The following is a 20,253-nucleotide window of genomic DNA, read 5'->3' on the forward strand; positions in this document are numbered from 1 at the left end:
ATCTTTTAACAATCCCATGAAAAATGTGCTGCTACTTACCATTTATCTGAAAGTGAGATTTGGAAAGGTTGTGACTTGTATAAAGTGATATGGCTTCCAGGAAGCCAGTTCAGAATTTGAACCCTTGTCTTCTGATTACCAATTCAGTGTCTCTTTCCCCATTGCTCTGAAGCTGGTCCATTCTCTTCCTAAAGTCTTTAAGGAGAAAAACCATAGCAAGTAAAATGTCTTTGAAATAAAGCATCATAGTGTGAGTAGGGAGAGAGCGGGCATCCTTTAGATTTGGGGTGGGGTGGGGTGCAGCCTCTATCTGTGTCATCATGCTTGGAGGTATGACTCATGACTTCAGGAGGCTGTGATAGCAGCTATACTGAGACCTTGGTGCCCGGACAGCAATGTCCTGCTATTGTGGGCTGTGGATTTAGTATCATGCTAAAAAAATAAATCATTTTTATTTATCTACACCTACAGCCTGTATGTGTAGATGCAGCTAACTCCTGGAGGCCCAACCCCCAACAGGAGAATGGCCTTTAGTGGACAAATTGTCTCTGCTCCCTTTGAGTTTTCATTTCCGTAGGGGTCAGAGATGATTATTTTCAACCTGTGGGATGCCTTAGCTCTTTGAGAAGTGGTCCCTTTGCACAGGGACAGTGGAATGGGGTGATGGTCAGAATTGAAGGGTTGTTTTGAGCTATTTGAGGAAGGATTCTGTGTCTTTGGGTTCCCTGAAGTAAGTGTGAGCAGCCTTTCCTTCCAGAGGCAAAATTAGAGCAGTTTGGAAACAAGGCATCAGTTCTTTTCTGGCAAAATGACCCATGTCCATGGATCATAATAGGAGGATCCTGTTGGCAGTTAAGTGATCAAAAATTTAAAAATAAGTTATCAAATATATTTAAGGAGGAAAGCTAAGAAAACCTGGGGCGGGGGGGAACAATGGAATACAAATCCCTTATAGAGTAAATCTTACAATGAACATTTCAGCATTTTTAACAGATGTGTGCTGAAGTGTATGGTGATTCAGTATGTATATAAAAGTCACAAGCACAAATGTAGTCAACGTTTACATTAAACTTCCCACCTCCAAAACATACACATGAGAGGTCCCACTTGTGTATGTGTAATTACATCTCTGAAAACTCCCTTGGTCCCTTTTTTCTCCACCTTTCCTCAAACACATATTTTGCTTACTTCCCTAAAGATACATGATATATATGAGAGAACACAGTCCATTGCCTCACACCTCTCTGAGTAGGGTATAAAGTGTAACGCTTTGAAACACCAGGGACGCAGGTCCATCGGGAATACTAAATGCTGGTTTCCAGCCACAACTGTGCTGGAATGAAAATGGAAAACAATGAGGCATGTGCAGAGTCAGCTTTTCTCTGTGTCTCAGCTCAGCAGTTTTCCTGCTGTCCTAAACTTTAAAAAAAAAAAAAAGGCTGGGGGGGGGGAAAAGAGGAAATGATCCAGTTTTTTAGCATTTTGATATAAAATAGCTGCAAAGTTGTGGGGACACAGTGAAAAACCCAAGCTTAGTGGTGAGAAGCCTCACTGTTCTTAGCTTAGTTGTGAGGACTTTGTGTGTGTGTATGCACACAACACAGTACACACCTCACCATACACGTGAAAACAAATGCAGCCGTGGATTTTCGTGGTGGCCATGGTACAAGCTGTATTTGGTCCTCATGAAGCCTGGGTTTTATTTTTACCTCTGCTGCCCACTTGCTGTGGAACCTTGGAAACACCATTTTATTCATTAATCAACTAAATAATTCCATTGAACAAGCATTTATTGAGTGCTTACCATGTACGAGGTCCTGTCCAGGGGCTGGGAAGGATTAATAAGGAAACACTTGACTCTAGTGGGTAGGGGGGATCATGCAGCTTGGTGCTGTGGTGTGTGCCTCTAAGAAGAACCAGCCTGCTGTAGGAATCCGGAGGAAGGCATGAGGCTCTGTCTGGCTGAGAGAGGCTCCATGGAGGCAGTGAAGACCATTCAGGTGAGCGCTAAGGTCTAGGTGGGCCTTCAGCATGTTGGGGACGGGGAGCGAAGACTAGGTGCCAGAGCTGGGGGCACAGGAGGCCTTTCTGGGTGGCTAGGCCCCAGAAGAGAGTGGTGCTGTGTTGTGGTAGGTGGTGACTGCCAAGCTAAACTGTCCCTTGATTTCTGTGGGCCTCAGTTTCCTTATCTGCAAAAAAGGGGCAGATGAGACTGCTTTTTGTTTCTGTGTGCCAGAGAAAGAGAATATTATGCTTGCCCCATAGGATGCAAATCTCAACTGGTCCAACTGATCTTACACCTTTAGTGCTTGAAAACAATTAGGTTTTTGGCCCTTTATGAAAAGTAGACATCAGAAAGTACCCTCCACTTTCCTTCTTGTTTTTCCATTTTAGCACCATAATCACTAGGATACTATTTACTATAGGCAGGACTTATAGAGACTTGTTTGGTAAATAGGAGAACCCTAAGTGGTGATGTGTCAAACCTTCCTCACGAATAGTGCAGGAATACACATTTATGTTCTATAGTTTATATTGAAAACTTCATCAGTGAAGTATTCTTTCAAACATCTGTATATGCATCTGTAAAAGGAGAAAAGCCAAGATGGGCCGGGGGGGTGGCAGGGCGGAATGTGAACATATCAGGTACATTCACATTTTCTCCCTGTTATCAGTAGCATCTTTTCAGAAAGTACTGATTAAAAATGAAGGGTGTTTCCAGTTTTTTGGTTTACTTGCCTTGTAGCATACCAAGTCAAGGCTGAGCTGGGGGCTACCTTCCAGAAAGCAAAGACTTCCTTTCTGACTGGAAATAATCCTCATTTTGTTTGACCTTCAGAATACTCATGGCCTTGCTGGAATACATGGGCCAACATTTGTCCTGGCAAGGCCAGGGTGATTTAAGTTTGGTGTCTACAGATACTGCTTTATAGGCAGTTAAAAGCAGCAGGAGAAAGGTAACTATAGTAACTCAGGCATTGCATCCTTTCCGGCTTAAAAATCAAGGAGGTGATTTAAAGCAGGCAATATTTGAAAAAACAAATACCAATAATAAAATAACAAAAACACTTCTTGCAGTTCCTATTTGTCTAAATTTTCCAGAACTTTGCCAAGGTCAGAGTGTTCTTTTGCAAGTGACCTTGTCATGAAGAAGGATTGCATCTCACTTACTGCTCTGTGCTAATATCTACAATCCTCTCCTAAAGATCGTCAAATATGGACCTTGGAAAGCACAGTTACCATGACTTTTGAACAGTATGTTCTTTATGATGCTTTGTTTGTAAAAATACTATCAGATGGCTAGGGATTTGCATTAACACACTAATGCTACCTGGAATTAGACCTCATCATGATAAGTTTTTCCCCATTAAGTTAGAAGCAGAGTCCAAAGCCTATGGTGGAGTTAAAAGTTAGTGTTCTTATTTTAAAGCAAATACATAACTAGAGTTCTTATTGTATACTGGGTTATTGAATTCTTAGCAAGGCCAGTAATTCTCACTACTTAGGGCCAGTTTGATTCTGTTAGATGCATAGCGGACAAGATCATAAAATGATTAGGTACTCAGTGATTCGTATGTGGTGACATGAAGATGTTTTCTTTAATAAGAAAATCAGTTATATGGGAGTAATTGAAAATAATCATATCCTACTGTAGTTGAAGTCCTGGATTAACTTAGGGAAAAAAAGTGGTGAGATAAGTATGTTTTATTCTGCTTATGTAGAGGGTATAAAAAATGCATATAATTAAATTCCCTAATGCTTCATTTTGCTCTTGATGTGTTCTCACCAGGTAAAGCTGTGCTTGAATGTTCATGCTTAGAACATGAGTCTAAAGTTTCAGTTGAGGCCAATAGGTGGGAACCACAGTCTCTAGTGATTTTCAAAATAAAATCCCATAAAGACCCCCACAGCTGGAACAGGTGGTATGCTCACTTTAAAAAGTGAGCATTTTGGAATCCAAGAAGAATCTGAAACTGTCTAAGCACTGTCAGGATGGTTCCAATAACAGCACTGTGCACTGGCTCATTTCGTGGACTGTTAGGTGTGTGAATGTTTGCCATTTGCTCAATTATAAAAGGGAAATAGTCGATTAAAGAATAGATATAGAAAAATTTGTTATATAGTGTCTATCAGTCTGTATTTATATGTATTTGCTTAACTGTAGTTGAGAAAGCAGTAGTGGTAAGTGAAGCTCAAGGGTTAATGTGAAAAATAATGGAGAAAAATGAGTAGAAAGAAAGAAAAATAGATGTTTTGATAATCTTTGTCAAATGTTTTTCCAAAGACCAGCCTCAGATTTAAAGTATTATGCAGATGTAGGCTTTGGCCTCTAGTAATTTTCTGATAGGGAATTCAACCTTGAGTTGAACTTTCAAATCGGTTATTTTCTTTTCTTTTTAATTACTAAGTGACCAATCTGTTGTAGTTTGTTGATCTATTTTCTCCTCTTACTCTCCTTCTGTGTTTTCTGCTTGAGCTGCTGTTTGTTCTGGAATGCTGGGCATGCACATGTAGAATTAGGGTTGCCTGCCTCTGCCTTCACCAGGAATGGAGAAAATCTGACCTGCTATTTCAATTTTCAAGTTTAATTGGACTCACAGGGGGTCTAATCCACAGTTTTTTTCTCCGTGTTCCTATTTCTAAAGCCCTCATCCTTTTACTTATTAATACTGGCATTTCCACTGCGGAGCCTTTTTTACTCCATGGTCTTTCTTAGTCTTCTTTCAGGGAGGGTCTTTTAGGATGGGTTTTAACTACAGGTGGTTTCTTTCCTTGTCAACTGATTTTATAATAAAGCCATTTAAGTCTAAACTTTTTGTTAAGTTCCAATTAATCTTTTCTATAGGTGTCTTGCTTTTAAGCTTGTAGAATTCTTTGCTATCCTTTACTTTAGTTTGCTTTGACAACATAGGTAGGATTAACCCTAGTTTTATAGGTGGCCCGGGTCAAGCAGCTTGTTACTAACAGAGCTGAGACTAGAACCTGGTTCTAACCTCAAGTTCAGCCTTTTTCCCTCTATATTCTTAAGGCCTGTTACTGTATGTTATGAGCTGTTTTTTGGAGAGAAAGAGTAGGGCAGTGAGGAGAAAGGATGTTGTTTTCTACTGATTTTTCATATATTTATTGGTAATATTTTGACTCTTCTATAGGGCTTCCTGATTTAATAAAAAACTTTCAAATCCATGATCTCATTTCTTTCATAACAATCCTGGGGATTAGCCAGGATAAGTATTATCCCTATTTTAGAGATGAGAAAACTGAGGCTTAGGGAAGTGATACGTTTTTAGTGCAGTTGGAGCCATGACCCAGATAGGGTTGGACTAAGACTAAAGTGAATGAGAATAACATGTGGCTTTTCCAGGATCCCAGGGTGGCGCAGCAGTTTAGCGCCTGCCTTTGGCCCGGGGCGCGATCCTGGAGACACGGGATCGAATCCCACGTCGGGCTCCCGGTGCATGGAGCCTGCTTCTCCCTCTGCCTGTGTCTCTGCCTCTCTCTCTCTCTCTGTGTGACTATCATAAATAAATTAAAAAAAAAAAAACAAAAAACAACATGTGGCTTTTCCTTTCTGTAACATTCATGGAGCTCCTGTTATGTGTCGCTTGCTGTGTTGTGTGTTGTGGATTCAAAGAAAACCTGTTTTTAAATTGGTATAGTAGAAGGTTCTTAGAATTGGAGGAGGATGCTTGGGGGTGCTTGCTTTGTTTGAGGAGATAATTTTTTTAGTATGGAGGAGGTGGTAAATTTGGAAGACTTTATGTTACAGAGCTGCAGCCAGATGTATGTTTACTTTTGTGAGTGCCTGTTTTATTTGCTGGTTTATTCATTCCTATGCATTAGGATAGAAAAATAAATACAGTTCTGTTTTGGCTCCCTGAAATAGTTTTTATATTTTCTGGAATTTCCTCACTTATTGTCTTTAATATTCCAGAGTTTTATTATGACTCATTTGAGCCATGCAATAGTAGAATAAGTATGTGTAGGCCCGTGTGAAGAGGCTCATTAAGTAATTTGGGGGAAATATAATTTTGAAGCCTATAAATGTTAATTTTTTCTTGTCTTGAAATTTGTTTCATGGATGTCAGTTCCACATATTCTTATATCTTTCAGATGGGAGAAGGTGAGAAGTTAAGAGTTAAAAGAGCCCAGTCTAAGTTTTCTCTTTGGCTCAAATATGTAGTTTTACCATAAACTACTGAAAGTTTCCTGTTCTTGTTTAATAAAAAAGTGCACTTCCATTCATTGTTTCCATGTAACTTCCTATGCTTTTTACAGTAAAAAAGGTCAAAATTTAGGATAAATTATGAGTTATCTCTGGGGCAAAGAAACAGTATTTTATTTCAGAAGAGGGCTTTAAAACGTGAGCCACTCTGAGTCTGTGAAACTGCAAAAATTCTCTGTATCTGCCTTTAAAAATTAAAAAAAAATTTTTTTATTTTAGCATAATCATGGTTTGCAAAGAGGGCAGTCTGACTCATACCTCTAACTTAAGATCAGAAGGTAGGGAAGATTCCATGTCATGACTTGATTTTAGAAAGCTGCAGATAGTATCAATGGAAGGGCTTTTTGAGTGGCTTTGTGTGTTTTCTTTGTGACATGGCACTGTCCAGCATGCAGGCTGCCCTACACTGTGTTGTACACAATGGATCATTTGTACACAACCTCAAACAGGGATGCTGGTAGCAGTGACTGATCACAGTGACAGTGTCCGCTAGCACTGGTGGGAGAGTGAAGATGGGAAGGAATAGTGATTACAAGTTCTGTTGGGCAGCTATAATGCAGAAGAATATGCAGGTGATGCTAAAATTGTAATTAACCTGGGATGTGCAGATTAAATATCTATTCATCCTGAAAAATAAAGAAGAGAGGGAGATGCCATGAGACACACACACACATACACACACAATGTGTGTGTGTGTATGTATGTGTGTGTGTACATATATATATATATATATGACAGGAGACCTGGTCATATATTTGCTTTCTCCTCCTCTTGAAAAGATAGTACTTCTAAAATGCTTGAAGCCCCAGAGTAATAGAGTAGAGCCTTTAGCACAGTTTTTGTGTGAACTAAATTCCCAACAGCTCACCCTTAGTGCATATTTCACTTTCTTTGATGGCTTACCATTCAAATTAGGTTAGTGTGGACAGTGTCACTAATAGTGTTGAAATTATTGTCACTAAGGTTATACAGTGTCACTTTTATAGCAGGTTTGTGCATCCATAGTACATGAAGGAAACCAAAACATTTGGTGAGTTACAAGGAAGATAGGGGTCAGAAGTCCATAGAGGTTACTCTGTAGGTGGGATGGCCCGCAGCCAAGCTGTTGACTTAGTATTGAGTGTGAAAGATGATATGTGATGGTCTTGAAATGGAGAGACAGACCTGCAGCCTGTGGAGAAAATCAGAAAGATAAAAAGTATAGGCACCATTATAAAATGCAAATATGGGACCATTTGGTGTAGAGACAAAAACTGAAATAACATACCAAAGTTTAATAAGTTGTTATTAGTATTCATAATGATAACCTCAAGTCCTTCAAAAAAATTAGTGATATTCAGGATGCTCACAATATTTAAGGTGGCCAGGAAATAATTATGTATGTAGTACATTTTATGTAGATTTCCAATAAAAATGACTTAGATCTCTTTCTTGAAAGGAGTAAAGCCTTACTTATTTGGAAGATTTGCTTATGTGGGATATCCCATTACCAGTCAGTGCTGAATAAATGAAGCATTTATTGTGTGGTGGTAAGGTGTTTTTTTGGGGGGGTCCAGATGAAGTAAGAGGGGAAGAAGGGAATATGATATAAAACACTCAGAGAAAGAATTAATTATTACTTTAAATAATGGATTAAGCTTTCATACATTTTTCTGTGCAAATCTTGCAACAAAGTCCTTTTTGTTTTAGGAATTGGCATGCAAAGGATTTCATTTTCAGATTGACTCTTTGAAAGTATTAGAGTTCGTCTCCATGTGAGAAAAGGTGAATTCCCTGTGGCAGAGTGGTTTCCAAAGGTTCACTTGGGAGGAAAAGAGAGGAGCTAGTTGATGCAGAGTGGAAAAACACCGAAGAAAAGTTCCCCCCCAAATAACACACAGATTTCCGAAAAACAGAAATTGCTTTGATTGAATGTGACAAACTTTTTTAAAAAAAAAGTTAAGCTTTGAAACATCTGATGACACATCTGTTTTGAAAGGTTGCTTTGTCAGATACAGATGTGTGTTTGACAGTACTTTACTGTGTGTGAAGTTTTGTTGTGAGCATGCTCAGTAGATGTGGTTTCTGAACAGCTATCTCATTTATGTCAGCTTTAAATTTTGGGAAGAGTTTATTAAACAGCAGTACAATAATTTCTTATATTTGTCTTTAGGTTAAATGCAATTTGATTGAATTAAACCCTTCCCTTCTAGCCTGTTGTTAAACTGATAACTCTGCTTAGATTTTTTTTTTCCAGAAATTGCTTGTTGACTCAGCATAGCAATATCTAAAACTTTTTTTTTAAAGATTTTTAAAAAGTAATTTCCATACCCAACATGGGACTCACACCCACAACCCTGTGATTAAGAGGCACAAGCTCCACTGACTGCGAACCAGGTGCCCCCAAAATCTGAAACTGGACTAATTGAATGGCGAGTTTTTAAAAACCAAGATCAGAAAATCCCCCAAATGCCTTTAGCAAACTAGTGCCACTTTGTTTTTTGCCTTCATACATACATTGATGTAATTTATTGGTTTAAAAAGTAAAAATAAAAAAGCTTCCAATTCTAGAAAAGATGTTTTTGTGCATGCATACCAGAGAGAATTGCCTGGACCCCTGAATGAAATTCACTGTAGAGAATATATTCCCTCTATTCCCTCTATTTTTAATGAAGCCATATAAGAAGAGTTATGTACCTATACTTTTTGTAAAATGACTCTTGAAATCACTGATCCTTGCATTATCACAGGCCTCTGAAATTCAGACTTAGGAAACATATTTTCTTATCCCAAGAGCTGACTTGTTTCCTTTTTATAAGATTTGTTTTATCTTTCATTAATTAATTAATTCATTCATTTTTAAAAAAGATTTTATTTATTTATTCACAAGAGACACAGAGAGAGAGAGAGGCAGAGACACAGGCAGAGGGAGAAGCAGGCTCCATGCAGGGAGCCCGACGTGGGACTCGATCCCAGGTCTCCAGGATCACACCCTGGGCTGAAGGCGGCACCAGACCGCTGAGCCACCTGGGCTGCCCTGTTTTTTCTTTTAATGAGGTCGTATAAACATCACGTTTTCTCTTTTACCTTGGCGACTAGGAAGCTCAGAACTAGGTGAGGTGCTCAAATGAAATAGTTTCCTTTAAGTTCTTTGATGAAATTTTTTGTCATAGCCACTTTTTAATTGCTTGGAAGCTTACATGGGTTTCTAAGCCCATTTAAAAATTTTTATTACAAGCCCCTCGATTTCCTTTCTAGAAGTAGTTGAGTATATAAGTAATAAAGAAGTATATAGGATGATATTTGGGTTGGATCAGGAACTTTCTTTTTCTTTCTTTTAATTTTTTTTGAGTATGGTTGACACACAGCAGATCAGGAATTTCTAGAAGTAGAGCCACTAAAACTGGGGACCCTAGTCAGACCTATCTTGGTACATTAATTTTGCATCTTTAGGACCAGAAGGACTTGTCTGAAAACTAGGAAGGATTGGAATAGAAGGCCTTTTTACCAACTAGTTTATATAGGCATACCTCGGAGATATTGTAGGTTTGATTCCAGATGACTACAATAAAGCCAATATCACAAGAAAGTGAATCAAATGAATTTTTTGGTTTCCCAGTGCATATGAAAGTTATGTTTACACTTAACTATAGTCCATTAAGTATGCAATAGGATTATGACTAAAAAAACCAGTGTGCATACCTTAATTTTAAAATATTGCTAAAAAATGCTAATTATCACCTGAACTTCCATGTGTCATAATCAATGATCACAAATCACCATGATAAATATAATAATGAAAAAAGTTTGAAATGTTGTGAGAACTATCAAAATGTGACACAGAGACAGGAAGAGAGCAAATCCTGTTGGAAAAATGCCGCCAATAGACTTGCTCAACACGGGGTTGCCACAGACCTGCATTTTATAAAAAACAGTACCTATGAAGTGCAATAACATGGAGTACAATATAATGTAATATGCCTGTAGAGGTCCCTTAGGCCCTGTGGGTGACAGTGAGGGCACTGATGTACGTGGGCCCCAGTTTTCCTGTAAACTCTAATATTCTGTGATTCCTAATGCAAAAGGGAGGTTGGGATACGTTAAAAGTATCTTTTTTTTTTTTTTTTTTTTTTTTTTAGGACACGTGCCTTAGCTGGAGAGATGGTAATAATCATTATAATTATATGATAATAAAAACGAGTCAATCTTGAGAACTGTCTTATGGGGCAGATACTATGATTATCCCCATTGTGTAGATGAAATATCAGAGACATAGAGTGGTTAAGTAACTGCTCCAGGTTACAAAGCTAAAGTGTGGTGGCAGGGCAGAGATACAAAACCTGAGCTACCAGCTTCATCGTTTGTAGAGAATTAGGGTTTTGGTTGTTTGAGGTATTCATCACCCAACAAGTATTTGTGAGCACCTGCCACCTGTGAGGCACTGTGCCATGCTCTGCGTAGATAGAGGATAAGCACAAGAAACATGCATGATCCTTGCCCTCATGTGGTTTCCAGCTAAGCAGAAGACATAAATACATATGCCCTAATAAATGAATGGCACACAAACATATGCCCAAATAGATTTATAACTAAAAGCTGATATTGGCTATAAAGGAAAAGTGTAATAGGTATATCAGGTTTATGGAGTCTCTTTATTTAGAGCCCTAAAGAGCTCTAGGCCAGGGCTACAAGCTGGGCACAACCATCCTGTTCCCTGGTCTACATCTAGCAGTTTTCTCAATGGTGCTGCTTGATTGACCTGTAACTGCTGCAGTCTCTGCAAACACCAGCTCCATATATTCTCCTGAACCTTTTAGCTTCACTGTGAAAGGAACAGCAGCACATTGGTTGTTCTTAGATTTTTCTACAAACTGTCAGCTCTGTTTCCTTCTTAACAGAAACGCTTGAGTAGCGAGCCAGTGTCCCCCTTATTCCTAGCTTCCTAGATCTTGTCAGAATAGGAACAGGTGTGCCATCTTCTAGATTGAAAGTAAACAACAAGAAAGTCAGCCAAGATGATGCCAGATTACTCTCTGGATTTGGGCAATTCCCTGGAGGCAGAAATATGGACTTTTCTCACCTTTGGGATTTGTACTTCCAGAATTTGCTCAGAGAACAGGAATTTTTACTCTAATACTGCACATAGTTTTATTTTAAATCTTGCTGCTGCAGTTCTTCAAAATAATTTTTTGGGGAGTATTGGCTAGGGAGTAGTATAAGAACATCTTATCTTAGATATTTTATTAATCACTATAAAAGCTCATAAAGAAAACATTTTTCAATGGAGAAAATATTTTCATTCATTTATTTCTTCTCCCCTCAGGGGACTTAGTGTCTCTGATAGAACTTGAAATTTGTAAAGCATTGACATGTATAGTGTCTCCAGATCTATGAACCTCTCATAAAGTAAGAGAAAGAAGATTATGGGAAGCTTAAGGACAAGGTTAAGCAACGAGTAAGTGGCAGATCTGGATGTAAAATGGCACCTCTCATGTTTCCTGGTCTAGTGCTCCTCCTGTAACCACTGTCTCTAATACAGGGGCTCTTCTCTTGCTGTGTCTAGTGGTGACTTCTAAGAACATACTTCTTCTGCTACCTGTTCTCTTCAGATTATAAAAAAACATGAAAAAACCCCACTTCCTCAGAGAGCCGCATGAGTCCCCTCTGATACTCTTGGTTGTATGGTATCTTGCTTAGATGGAAGAGTAAGTGCCTTTATAATGTGGCACTTCTCAACAGTTTGAGAACCTAAATTCTTAAAGATGCTTTTTCCATTGTTCCTTTTTGAACTTTTTAAAAACACAACTTGAACACAGGAAATTCTTCAGTATGGTTGCACCATGATTTGAACACAACAATATACAAATATGCATTGGCTTTTGGCCCAACAAGTTGGCAGTTGACTTCTTGGAAGAGGGTTAGTTTGTCAAGAGGAAGGTCTGGATTTAGATATTCACTTGGAGGATGAAACTATGATAAGACATGCCTAAGGAGTCGTACTGTAGAAAAATCTGGCTTTTTCTTTCTGCCTGAGACATATGCATTATGGGTTTTAGAATGCTAGAAACTCTTCTGCTTGTCTTTTTCTTACCAAGGATAAGCTTTAGCCTTAAGTTTTATTGTTGAAAAAACTAGGTGGGACTTTGGTAGAAGGGCTTTTTGGCTTTTAATGGTGGTGCATTCCACAGTTCCATCCCCAAAGGGCTGTAGCTCCAACCAGTTGTAATTTGAGATGGTATAAACACCAGCATATGTTGTGTACGCTGCAGGCACTCTTGAGCTCTGGCTTTCCAGGTGTTTTTTCCTGGAGCTTTGTTTTTGCATCATATCCTGACGTTTGTCGCATTCCCTTGCTTGCAGCTCACTGGGAGCCCGGCTGTACTGGTGGCTGAGGAATCATCATGGGTGCCCTTTCTAGATTCTCACGTCCCGTGGGGGTAGAAGGAATTTTCAGCTCAGGGGCAGAATAGATCCTGCAGTGCCCAGGCACACAATCTGTGGGAGTTTGTCCCTCTTCACAGCTGACAACATTGCAGAATTCCCGGTGGGACAATAACAGAAACCCTTATTAGCCAATGGTGGTGTTGGAATAAAATCTCCCCACTGCAATGTCTTGGTCCCAGGCTATAATGTTACCCTGCGATTCCCTCTACATCTTTACCCCTTTTATTGCAGCTGAACACACGCTCCTCATTAGTACCTTGGGTGATATGGGGAATCTGTGTGCTGGAAATTATGTGCAATAGGTACCAGATGTTTGTGTCAACTTGGTATGCACTGGTATTTAAAATGCTTAAGGATCCCATTTATTAAATGTGAAAATTACTTATTGTACCTTCCCCCAAACAATAACTCCCCTACGTCCAGGATTTTATTCCTTGCGTGAGGTGTGATATTAATTTCTTTGGGGACAGATTACATTTAAAGTGTGTGCAGCAAATGCATCTGTTCCCAGATGCTTCGTCTGCATTCTCTCAAGCCTGAGTGCTGGCCTGCAGCCAGTGTGGACGTGGGGGTTCTGAAACAGAGATCGGAATGCTGTGTTGTAGCTAAAGGACATAATGAAAGGGTGAGTCCATTTGCATTTTTTTCCCCTTTAAGTGGAACTGGGAATTTAGACATTGATGTGATAGCCAGATCATAGGAACATTTCCCATGTGTGCAGATAAGCAAACATTAGTGGAAAAGAGGAAGATGACATTTGGTAAAATGAGAAATGAGCTTGTGCTTTCTCATTGAGTTTATGAAGTCTTTTAAATTGACCAAAAGGTTGTGTGAGCCAAGTAGCTTATTTTCTCAAACATGAGTTAATGTGTATGTCTGACCAGTAAGTCTGTTTGTTCATGAAGCCCTGAGGTGAAGGACAGGAAAATGCTGGGTGCAAGCAGGCGGCGACTTATCACGGGAAGAGCTTAGGCCCGGAGTCTGAGAGCCCAGGTTCGAATTCCACCCTGTGCCCTACTGGTGGTGACCTTTGGCAAGTTACTTAGCCTCTAAGGAGTCCCAGGTCCCACTACTCTAAAATGGGGATTTTAACACTGTCTTTACAGCGGTGTTATGGGGATTAGAAACAACACGTGCGCAGTGTGTGGCCCAGAGAAGGTGCATGATAACTGTACTCAGGAAGAATTAAACCCTGGCTTCTCACAGGAGGTGGAGGCCCAGGGTGTCACCATATGCGCCACAGTGTTGCCTCAGGTGGCCTTGCTTTGTGAAAGAGGCCCCTCGGTCTGGGCCACCTGGTGAGTTTCTCACCACGGGGTTTACTTGTATCTGTGCTGCCTTCAGGTCAGTAAATGTTTTTACTTGGTAGATATAGCATCTTGGGGGCAAATAGGGGCCATGGGTCTGTCCTAGTGGCTGAGGAGGGTATCCTGAGAAGGAAAAACAGAGTCTGACTTCAGGGTAGGAAAGAGGGCACGTCAAACAAAACACAACACCCAGCAGGATTTGGGGGAGATCAAATTGCTTGTGTAGCCAGCAGAGAAGGATCAACTCAGCTCACGCTTTCAGACCAAGGGAAAATTAGACTTCTTTGGGAATGACCCCCAAAGAATCCTGGATGGGACACGTACTAGATGCTTAGAATACACAGAAATATCCAGATGGGGAGGCAACAGTGAGAAATGCCTCTGGAGGTGAACCTGTACGTGCCTGTCAGGAAGCACTTTATCAAAATATGAGCCCAGCTCTGTGGCTGCAACATTTTACTTATAGTGGAAATAATATCTGTTCTATCCATGTTACAGAGTTTCTGTGAGGCTTCAGGTAAAGTACCTGTAAAAATGCCACCCACCCCCCCTTTTTGGGTAAAATGTCTTAATTGTAAAGAACGGTGCAAGGTGAACAAGAGGGCGTGTTTATAGCACTGTTGCCTTCAGCCAGCCGTTTCTTATTGTATCGTTTGTGCCTTGGCTGATCCTTACTGTGGTAAAGTAGCTTTTGCTGTGCTGATTAGCATCCTCACAGAGCACGCTGCTCACTTGCCTCTTGACTGTGGGTAAGGGATTGCTCAGGGAAGGAAGGGCTGTGGGTTTCCAGTGGTGGCCACAAGAGAAACTCCCAGCCTTCTGAGGCTGTCAGTGAGAGCCTACACGAGCAGCTCCAGAGCTTGCAGGTCACCACAGAAGTGAGCAGATGAGTCAGACAGGGTTTCGGCACATGTTTTCCTGGTTTCCAAGCCTTTGTGGCTGTGAGGCGCTGCACGTGGGCCTCGTGGTGGCTGCCTTGGTGTAGTAGCTTAGGCTTGTGTGGTGTAGAGCCTGGGGGTGGGTCACACTTCCCAAGGTGGAAGCTTTTTTCCCTGGATGTGGCTCTGACATTGTGTGAGCAGCCTGCAGTGGAAGCCACTCTGAGGCCATCTCACAGAGGCATGCTGTGGCTTCAGGAGAAGGTCAGGAAGGCCGGGGCCTGACCCAGAGGTCGCAGGAGGCTGGGGGCTTGCTGATGGCAGAGGGAAGTGTTGTGTCACCTTATCAGCAGAGTGTTTGGGAGGAGAGGACAAAAACAAATTTGTGGTTCCTGCCTGCTGTGACATTTGAGGGTGGGGAAGCCCCAGCTGGGACTTGATTCTTAGCAACCAAATATGCCACCTCCCTCATCTCATGATTGATTCCTCCCCACCCCCAATACAGTATTGAAGTTTTGGCTACTGGGTAAAGAGTGAAAGGAAGAACTCTAGGGTGGAGTCTTTTATTTATATGAAATCCTGTGATTTTGGAGCATCTTGTGGTTCTTTCCTTTTCTCTCCCTTCCCCTTCCCTCATTAGTATTGGAGTGTATACTGTGTGCCAGACATTGTCCTGGGAGGAGGGATACAGCAATAAGCAGAACGATAGGCTTCCGTTCTTCTGTGGTAGTTTCAGTCTTTGGGTGTACGCAGACAGTAAACAAATAATTGCACAAATAATTATATAAGTATAAGCACATGGAGTTAAGAGAAATGAAGAGTATTGAAGAAATGAAGCATATACCTAATGTAAGAGAAGTAAGAGAAGCTTCCTTGAGAGATCTGAAGAATGAGTAGGAATTTGCCACACCAAGGCAGGGGAAAGAAAGAGGAACGGTGAGAAAGTCTTTTCGGAGGACACCTTGTATGTGGGGTCTCTGGTGGGACTAAGGTTGGTGTTTTTGATGAAGTAAAGTAAAAGTAGATTAAGCTGTGTCAGAAAAACCCATATTGGCTTGGATAAAAGTTACATGTGTTCCATATAAAAAGTTCAGAGCTGATCCATGTTCATCAAGGACCCAGGCAACCTCTGTCATATGGCTTTGTCCCAGTCAGCCTGTTGTTTCCATTTTATATGGCTCAAGAAGGCTGCTCTGGCCCTACCAGCACATCTGTATTCCAGCCAACAGGAAGGAGGAAAGAGCAGAAGAACACAACTCCTTCCCTTCATGAGAAAACTCCTGGAAATTGCATGTATCCCCTCTGATTATATCTTTCTTTCTTTCTTTCTTTTTTGATTATATCTTTCTAATCAGAATTTGGTCACATGGCCATACCTAGCTGCAGACATTAGCTAAGACTTCTGGTGCAGTGTTGAAAAGGAGTGGGAAGAGGGGACATCCTTGCTTTTATTCCTGATGTTAATGAGAAAGCTTCCAGTTTCTCACCACTAAGTATGATGTTAGCTTAGGGGTTCTTTTTTGGTACATGCTCTTTATCCAGTTGAGGAAGTTCCTGTCCTTAGTTTGCTCAGAGTTTTTATCATGAATCATGGTTAGATTTTGTCAAATGCCTTTTCTGCATCTGTTGATATGATCATGTGACTTTTTTTTTTCTTCTGACTTTTCTTTGTCAGCCAGTTGGTGAGATGTGTTACTGATTATCAGATCAGTTGTGTATCTGGGATAAGTTCCACTTGGTTATGGCGTACAGTTCTTTTTTACATTGTTAGATTCAATTTGCTAATATTTTGTTGAGGATTTTTGCATCTGTGTTCATGAGAAATATTGGTCTATGTTTTTTTTTTCTTGCAATATCTTTGTCTGGTTTTGGTATTAGGGTAATGCTGACCTCATACAATGAGTTAGGAAGTATTCCCTCTGCTTCTATCTTCTGAGAGAAATTGTTGAGAATTGGTATGATTTCTTCCTTAAATGTTCAATATGTTTTTGTTAAAATTGCACCATATAAAGATGTGAATCTCAGAGGTAGGTGTGAGTCTCAGTCCTTGGGTGACTGGGCAACCTTAAAGCAGTTACTTAAGTGCCTTGAACTTATTTTCCTTTTCTTAAAAAAAAAGAGTACTACCACTTTTTTATGATGGTGTTCAAGGTTGTATAGATCTAGCACTGCCCAGCCTATAGTGAGCATTTAATAAATAGGAGCAAATTATTTTATTTTTTTACTACACCAGACTGTGTGTTGAATTGTTGAAGGTACCCTTACTTATCCTTGGAGGCTAAGGGTGGATAACTCCTTTTTTTTTTTTTTTTTTTTTGGATAACTCCTAATATCTTTTCTTTCTTGCTGTTTTTGGCTTTAAGGATAGCTTAATCCTATTTTGTAGCTTATTTTTTTTTTTTAATTTGGAGGCAAAAAAATACAGTAAGGAACCTCAAAAACTACTACTTTGGTGTGCCTGATGGTCAGAGACACTCTATAGGGAGTGTGTTTAAACACTGACCCCAGTGGGTCTCTGTAAAGTGCAGTTATCCAATCACTTGATAAGAGTGTGGCCTGTGCATTGGCTTTCTTTTTTTCTTTGACCTCAGGCTGACTTGTAAAGCGCATGGCTGGAACGGGTGTCCATTAAGTGGGATTTGCTCTGCCCTGGACTGTGGGCAGGACAGAAACCATGGATTCTAAGGTCAGGATTGCTAGTCCCCAGTACTGGGGATGTCCCCTCTCTGATTCCCTCCCTCTTTGGGAAAGACCTTTTCCTTTGACTTGTTGCTAGTGAGTTTTTGCTCCAGCCCCCATGCGGCGATAAGCAGTGTGGTGATTTAAGGAAGATCCTGGTGGGTGATGGTGGCATTGCCAGGAGGGCAAGTCAGGCAGATGGCAGATGTGTTTTGAGCGGAACCGTGAACCACAGGCCAGTCAGAGCTTTGCACATGCATATAAAAATGGAGCTGAAAGGTTTTTTTTTATTATTATTTTTTTGTGTAATCTCTGCACCCAATGTGGGGCTCAAACTCCTGACCCTATGGATGCTGGGATGGCAGTCAGTTAACTCTGCCTTGGGCTCAGAACATGATCCCAGGGTCCTGGGAGTTAGCCCTGCATCCGGCTCTCTGCTCAGCAGGGAATCTGCTTTTTCCTCTCTCTGCCTCTCCCCCCACTCATCCTCTCTCTTGTGCACGTGCTCTCTCTCTCTCAAATAAATAAAAATCTTAAAAAAATTCATGACTCCAAGATCAAGAATTGGATGCTCTGCTGAGACTGAGCCAGCCAGGTGCCCCTTTTTAAGTTTTTGTTTAAATTCCAGTGAGTTAACATGCAGTGTAATATTAGTTTCAGGTGTGCAGCATGGTGATTTAACACTTCCCATACATCAGCCGTGCTCATCAGGACAAGTGCACGCCTTAATCTCCATCGCCTTTTAACCCACCCCCTATCTTGAAAAGCATTTTTATTTGTGCTTAATTTGTGATAATGGCAGATTCATGGTAAGAGGCTGTGAAACCAAGTCCCCAGAGTTCAGTGTGTCCCCAGAGTTGAGTAGGAGGAGGAGACTCTGGAGCTCTGGGGCATGAAATACACTGGATGGCCCACTGCTGTTGGTGAGGGTGGGAGGGGAAACAGTAGGGGGAGCACCTGCTCACACTGTTGGCCCTACATGGGGACTTCAGCGAATCGTTTGTCCAGTACCTCCCTCTTTTGCCACCGTGACATCTTCCTTCACCACCTCTGTTTCTCAGCAGCTGGGAACAGTACAGCAGCACAGAGAGTAGCAGTGATTATTTGAGAAGGTGCATACTTCATTTTGGACCAGATTACTATTATCAGCCTAGATAATTTCTGTGAGTTCTGAAATAGACTTGGCACACCAGGCAGCTGGGTATCTGCTTTTGGTATAGCCGTGGGGGTGCAGGATTGCCTGGTTCTGAACTGCATTGGCATTTTACACCGAGGCTGTAATCCTGGAGAGTACTTTTAATATGTAGAAGTCAGAAGAACTAATTTGAGTGTTTTCAGGTCTTTTTTGGATTCCGCTTGGAAAGGTGTGGTTTAGTGGATGCTGTATGTTCAAGTCCCAGTCTCCCCAGGTATTAAATGGAGACAACACCAAATTTGTAGAGGTGTATCACTGGTTCCTCCTCCTCCTTGGATGTTCCTATCCAGCCAGTGTGTGGTGAGGCCCAAGTGGGGTTGTACCTCACATCATCACAGCAATCTCTTTCCTATATTAGCTCCCTACAGCAAAATCCAAGTCCCCAGAATGGTGTTCTAATCACCAGTCAGGGAGGGAGCAGTTTTTTTTTTTTTTTTAAAGCCTGATGATTCATTTCACAAATATTTTTTGAGCATCTCTGACGTGCCGGGTGCTGTGATGGGTGCTGAGGTTACAAAGATGAGTAACCCACAGTCCAGGAGGTTACACTAGCATAGAAACTGCCAAGATGGGCAGAGAAAGCATGTGAGGATGGAGGAAGAGTACCTCTCTCTGTTTGGGGTGTTTGTTGTGGGGCAGAGTTAAGAATGGAAGAGGGATTTGGGTAAAGGAAACAAACTTAAATAAAGATGTGGTGTTAAGAACACATTATGGTATATTTGGAGCACTTGAAGCCAGTTGGGGTTGCTGGAGTGGGATGGGGTGAGGCTGGAGAGAGAGGAAGGGACTGGTCAGGAAAGGCCTTGTGCACCTGCTTAAGAAACTTGGGCTTTATTCACAGGCCAGGAGTCCTTAAGGGACAGGAGATGCTGGCAGTGATGGGAGGGGCTGGTGTTTGTATCAGAAATAACCACCCCTTGAGCACCTTGGGTGAGGTGGATGGTGCTCTCAATGGGAGGTGGCTTGAAGAGCTGAACCCTAGAGTCTCCTTTTAGGAAGATCTGCAGTTGTCTAGAGACAGGCGATGAGGACCACAGGAGGTAGAGATGGGCGGGAATAGATGTCAGAATTCAAGTTCTGATTATTAGGGAAGGGGGGGGAGAGTGAGGAAGCAGGAGCCAAGTGTGACCAGGGTTCTACTTTTTCTATTTGGGGCTCTACTCATACACTTCTCCCTTTCTGGGAGGATTTTTTTTTTCTGACCTCTGGCCCAAACTTTGCTGTACAACTCTGGCCCCAGTTGCCCTTGCTCGTTATAGTGCCTTTGTATCATTCTTAAGTTTGTTCTGGTCTTTTAAGAAGAGGGCAGTGCTTAAAAGTTAAGGGACAGTAGCTTATACTTTTTGGGTGCAATTTTAGTTGTTTAATATTTATGCATACTATTATTGGGCTTTCGGCAATTTATTCCATTTACTTCTGGCTTTCTTCTAGGAGATGGAGAAGGAATTGAACACAGATGTCAAATGGGAGGTTTCCTCCATCCTGAGGAATACATTCGTGACTTGTGTGTCTAAAAGGGAATTTAAATAATCAAATACATGTCAAAAT

General features: G+C 41.1%; 1 protein-coding gene across 5 annotated transcripts in view; it reads left to right on the forward strand.

Moving 5' to 3' along the window:
• TGFBR3 (transforming growth factor beta receptor 3) overlaps positions 1-20,253 on the forward strand; it is a 194,757-nt gene that overhangs the window by 60,310 nt on the left and 114,194 nt on the right. The gene's annotated exons all lie outside the window — the stretch shown is intronic.

The sequence above is a fragment of the Canis lupus genome, chromosome 6 (assembly GCF_003254725.2).
Source record: "Canis lupus dingo isolate Sandy chromosome 6, ASM325472v2, whole genome shotgun sequence".
NCBI classification, from domain to species: Eukaryota; Metazoa; Chordata; class Mammalia; order Carnivora; family Canidae; genus Canis; species Canis lupus.